Genomic DNA, 6317 nt, shown 5'->3' on the forward strand with positions numbered 1-6317 from the left:
TTGATAATTAGGCCAGAGAAAGAACTTGAATTTATTTTTATATCTATCAACATGTTTGCTACTTTTATCTAAAACTTAATCACGAGTATTTCTTATTTGCATTGTAAAATTATGTATTTCTATGGATATCATTTCTATTTCTAGAATTGAAACAAAAACATGTGGATAAATTTCAAATATTGAGGCGCATAAAAGATATGAACCAGCAACTAAAAATGATAGATCCACTACAAGGCATTTGGTCTAGTGGTATGATTCTCGCTTCGGGTGCGAGAGGTCTCGAGTTTGATTCTCAAAATGCCCCCAACAATTATATCAAATTGAAGCATGCAATATAATAGATTTGAAATAGGTTTTTTAAACCTTGAACCAAGAAGTAATTCAAATGGATATTTGGAAAGAAAAAAAATAAAAAAGGAAGCTAAGGAAGCTATATTTAATTATAATTTACCAGTGTCTTTATAACATGTTAATTAAAGAGAGGAAACAACGAGAATAAACAAACAAAGGAATGTATGTATGATTCTCTTCAAATCTTGGAAACTACGAGGATTCCTCTCCTTTCTTGACATAAAGACTTACTTTTTCGGAACTTGGACCATAAACAGTGAACAATAACATTTAAAGAAGGCCGAGGTAGCATAATCATTCCATGAAGGTCGTGGTAGTCTTATAAAAGAAGATGAGGGTACCACTTTCAAATCATTGCATGAGGACTTGAGAAAGTTTTGTAAAAGAAGATGAGGGTACCATTTTCTATTGTAGAATTTCTATGTGAATAGAGAATGAACCAGATTCTTGGGAGATAAGATAGAGCCTCGAGCCTAACATCAAAGGCATTACAAAAATTGTTCTATGATATTTTTTCTAGGAACTCTTTGTTATGTTGTCCGCTGAAGGTTTCAGGAAAGGGACACAGATTCTCTATTGCACTAATCTCCCAATAGAAGTTTTACCTAGGTCATCTGTCGTCACAATCCTTTTAAGGAAGATGCACCCAAATAACCAGTGAACAATAACATTTAAAGAAGTTTCAGAGAGCAAGAAGAGGATTGTGATAGAAGTTGCCCTAGGTAAAACTTCTTTAAATGTCTTAGCCAATCATGACCTCATAATGAGGAGTTTCTTGGACAATATAAATTTCATATAAAAGCTCTCATACGTAAACATATTCTTGGAAGAATAAAGCTCTCATACGGATCTTAAAAAAACACCTGTGCTACTGGTAAAAAAACACCTCTGCTACTGATAGTTAGACTAAAAAGAAACATAAGTTGTAGTTGATATAACTAGCATATAGTAATTGAAGCTCCACATGAAGTAATTTAAAGTTCCCCTTTGAAGTTCATGAGGGTCTTATAGACTCCAACTCTGAGTACTATTAATGCAATTATGTTTCATATGAGTTTGTCATAAATGAAACTAAGGTGCATTCAATACAACTTTATTTTCTTGTCATAGGAGGCAAAATAGAAAAATTAAATCAAACAAACTGATGAACGTAATTTAAAGTTCCCGTTTGAAGTTCATGAGGTTCTTATAGACTCCAACTTTGAGTACTATTAATGCAATTATGTTTCATATGAGTTTGTCATAAATGAAACTAAGGTGCATTCAATACAACTTTATTTTCTTGTCATACGAGGCAAAATAGAAAAATTAAATCAAACAAACTGATAAACTGAACCAAATCAATCCAACCAAAATTGGTTAATTTGTTTCTTTTGTTGGGTTGTTGGTTTATTTGATAACCCTTGTATATTATAACAATTCAACTTTTTGTTTTATAGCCCTTCAACTACTAAGAGAAAAATATATTTGAGTAGAAGCTAAAAATATTGGGTGTTCAAGAAAACAACTTCATATGCGAAATCAACCTAACTTCATATTCGACATTTTATACTTACCATCATGCTCTTAATACTCATAGTCTTTCTTAACATCCCATCCCAAGGCTTTATTCTCCAAGACAAATTCTACATCCGAGAACTTCACGTGTTTCATGCAATACGACAAAATACGACCTTAATACCTAGGCCTAAGGCTTCATACATACGTTTCAAGTGGTATAACAAGGGCATTTGGTCTAATGGTATGAAAGTTCGATTCTCAAAATGCCCCTTCAAGAGATTGTAGTATGAAAGACATTTACCAAGTAAATAAATACATTAAAATAACACAAGTGACACATATGTAAACTATGTTATTAATATTTTATTTCTATTACATCTTTCCTTATTTATGAAATAATGAGTGGAGATATTTTTCATTTTCACAATTACTGATGACGGGAGGTTTAGGATTTTTTAATGTAAGAATCGTGGGGATGTGGCTCAGATGGTAGAGCGCTCGCTTCCGATGTGGAAAGTACGAAGATCGATACTTGCATCTCCAAATGAATCGATCACTAAACTTAGGAAATAATGAGCGGAGATATTTTTTCATTATCACTAAATATATTATTCCATCTTTCCTTATTTATGAAATAATGAGCGTAGATATTTTTTTAATTTTTACAATTATTGATGACGGGAGGTTTAGGGTTTTCTGATGTAAGAATCGTGGGGATGTAGTTCAGATAGTAGAGCACTCAGTTCTGATGTTGAAAGTACGGGGTTGATACCTTGCATCTCCAAATGAATCGATCACTAAATATATTATTTCTTTTCAATTTTTTCTTATTTACGACATAATGAGCAGGGATAGTTTTTCATGTCACTATTATTGATGACGAGACGTTTAGGATTTTGTGACATAAGAATCGTGGGGATGTAGCTCAAATGGTAGACCGCTTGCTTTGCATGCGAGAGGTACGGGGATAGATACCACGCATCTCCAAAATAAAACTATGTTATTAAATATATTATTGAAAATTATTTCTTTTCAATTTTTCCTTATTCATGACAGGTTGAGTAGAGATATTTCATCATTTTCACTATTATTGATGATGGAAAATTTAGGGTTTTGTGATGCAAGAATTGTGGGGATGTAGCTTCGCTTAGCATGCGAGAGGTACGGCTTAGCATACGAGAGGTACGAGGATCGATACCTCGCATCTCCAAAAGAAACTATTTATTATTAATATTTTATTTCTATTTAATATTTCCTTATTTATGTCATAATATGCAGAGATACTTTTTCATTTTCACAATTATTGACGAAGGAACGTTTAGGATTTTTTTGATGTAAGAATTCCTTATTTATGTCATAATATGCAGAGATACTTTTTCATTTTCACAATTATTGACGAAGGAACGTTTAGGATTTTTTTGATGTAAGAATCGTAGGGATGTAGTTAAAATGGTAGAGCGTTCATTTCCCATGTAGAAAGTATGGGGATCAATACCTTGCATCACTGATTGAATCGATATACTAAATATATTATTTCTTTTCAATTTTTTCTTATTTAGGACATAATGAGTCGGGATAGTTTTTCATTTTCACTATTATTGATGACGAGATGTTAAGAACTTTGTGACATAAGAATTGTGGGGATATAACTTAGATGGTAGAGCACTCGCTTTGCATGTGAGAGGTATGGGGATCGATACCCTACATCTCTTGATTTACTATTATTAATGATGGGAAATTTAGGGTTTTATGATGCAACAATTGTGGGGATCTAGCTTAGATGGTAGAGCTCATTTAGCATGCGAGAGAGGTAAGGGGATATCCCGCATCTCCAAAAGAAATTATTTGTTATTAATATTTTACTTCTATTCAACATTTTCTTATTTATGACATAATTAGCGGAGATATTTTTTCATTTTCACTAGAATTGATGACGGGACATTTAGGGTTTTCTGATATAAGTATTGTGGGAATGTAGCTTAGATGGTAGATTGCTTGCCTGGCATGCGAGAGGTACGAGGATCGAATCGATACCCCATATCTCCAAAAGAAATTGTTTGTTATTACTATTTTATTTCTATTCAATATTTCCTTATTTATAACATAATGAGTAGCGATATTTTTTCATTTTCACTAGAATTGATGACGGGACATTTAGGGTTTTCTGATATAAGTATTGTGGGAATGTAGCTTAGATGGTAGATTGCTTGCCTGGCATGCGAGAGGTACGAGGATCGAATCGATACCCCATATCTCCAAAAGAAATTGTTTGTTATTACTATTTTATTTCTATTCAATTTTTCCTTATTTATGACATAATGAATAGCGTTATTTTTTTATTTTCACTATGATTGATGACAAGATGTTTAGGATTTTGACGTAAGAATCTTAAGGATATATCTTAGATGGTAGAGCGTTTGCATCCCATGTGAGAAGTACTAGGATCGATACCATGCATCAACAAGGGAAACGATTATAATGAGCGGGGATAGTTTTTCATTTTCAATATCATTGATGACGGGAAGTTTAGAGTTTTTTGATGTAAAATCGTGGGAATGTAGCATGCGAGAGATACGGGGATAGATACCTCGCATCTCCAAAAGAAACTATTCGTTATTACTATTTTATTTCTATTCAATATTTCCTTATTTATAACATAATGAGTAGCGATATTTTTTCATTTTCACTATTATTCATGACGAGACGTTTAGGGTTTTGTGATTTAAAAATTGTGGAGATGTAGCTTAGATGGTAGAGCGCTCGCTTTGCATGCGAGTTGTACGGGGATTGATAACCCGCATCTCCAAAAGAAAGTATTTAATTTGTTATTATATTTTTTCATTTTCAAAATTATCTATGCCCCACATCACCAAACAAAACTATTTGTTATTAATATTTTGATATTTTTTTATTTTCACTATTATTGATGATGATTCATTTAGGGTTTTATGATGTAAACAACATGGGGATGTAACTCAGAAGGTAGAGCGTTCGCTTTGTGTCATAACCTTACTATGAAGAGAGTAGGTTGTGACCCTCACGCCATGACAAGCAAAGGGGCGTCCCTCAAGAGACGCCCATCCGACAATATGCGGGCCAACATAGAAGAATGCCATGATGCGATCGAGGAGGACGATGCATCATCCAACAAACCACCATGCAAAGTGGGCATTGAAGACATGTTGAGACACAAGCATAACAAAGACATCAGCATAGACATGAAGGACAAGATAGGCTTGTTGAAGGGCCGGGTAGGGCCCCGGGCCTTAACCTCAAAAGTCGGGGTTTCGAAAGAAATTTAGGCATGCGGTTCGGGAGTTAAGTCCGTCCATATGAAATATGAATGCTCGCCAAGTTTGGTGTCAATCGGACATTGGATGGACAATGCACGACACCGTATGACACCTCACAAATATCACGTCTACTCCTGGTAGAATGAAAATGACTCAAAATGTACTATAGGGGGTACCATGGTGTTAGCTCTCCACCACCCCTGGGCCTTGTGGCCTAAGTGAGCTACACTGTGGCACATACGTGTGTCACAGTGTGGGCGAGCGTGCTGAGACGAGTGTCTCAGGCGACTTCCTTTGAAATGGGTTTTTGAAGGACAGTACCGGACGGCACAGGTGTGCTGGTATTGCGCCCTAGCCTGGGTGGTGGAGGTCGCTACATACACCCGCTATCCGGTACAGTATCCGTAAATGACTCGCCATGGGCACGGGAGGGCCTATGCCTCGATAAAACCCGGATGGATGGATGTTCGGGAAGCCCCGATGAGATGAACGACACGCGAGCCCATTCTCGATGGCATGACCGAGCGAGTTATGATAGCCGATGACATCCCGAGACTTGGGATGGCGTCAAGACATATGGACCCTATCGATGGGGATCGAGATGACGAGATGAGATGCGACATTGTATTGAGAGACCTTGGCCCGAGCGGAGGCAGGGTCGAGCTGAATGAGTTGGCCTAGCGTAGAGACAAGTTGGATGTGTCACAGACGATTGAAGATGCACGCCTAGGCGGCGTGCATGGTCGAACAAGCTTGGATTCCGCACAAGCGATGTTCAATGGGCGAAGACGAACCTCGCCTAAGGTCCGACGAAGCCACATAGCCGGGCCGAAAAATATATATGGGGCTTGATTCCCCTCAAGGCTAGTCGTGAGTGTGTCAAGATCACGACGCCGCACGGCCAAAGATGTATGACCGTGACACTTTGCATGCCAGAGGTATGGGGATCGATACCCTGTATCTCAAAAAATAAGACTATCTATTATTAAATATATTATTTCTTTTCAATTTTTCCTTATTCATGACATGTTGGGTAGCAATATTTCTTTATTTTCACTATTATTGATGACGGAAAATTTAGGGTTTTGTGATGTAAAAATTGTGGGGATGTAGCTCAAATGGTAGAGCACTCGTTTAGCATGCGAGAGATACGGGGATCGATATCCTGCATCT

This window comes from Cucurbita moschata, unplaced genomic scaffold (genome assembly GCF_002738365.1).
Source record: "Cucurbita moschata cultivar Rifu unplaced genomic scaffold, Cmos_1.0 Cmo_Scf00084, whole genome shotgun sequence".
NCBI classification, from domain to species: domain Eukaryota; kingdom Viridiplantae; phylum Streptophyta; class Magnoliopsida; order Cucurbitales; family Cucurbitaceae; genus Cucurbita; species Cucurbita moschata.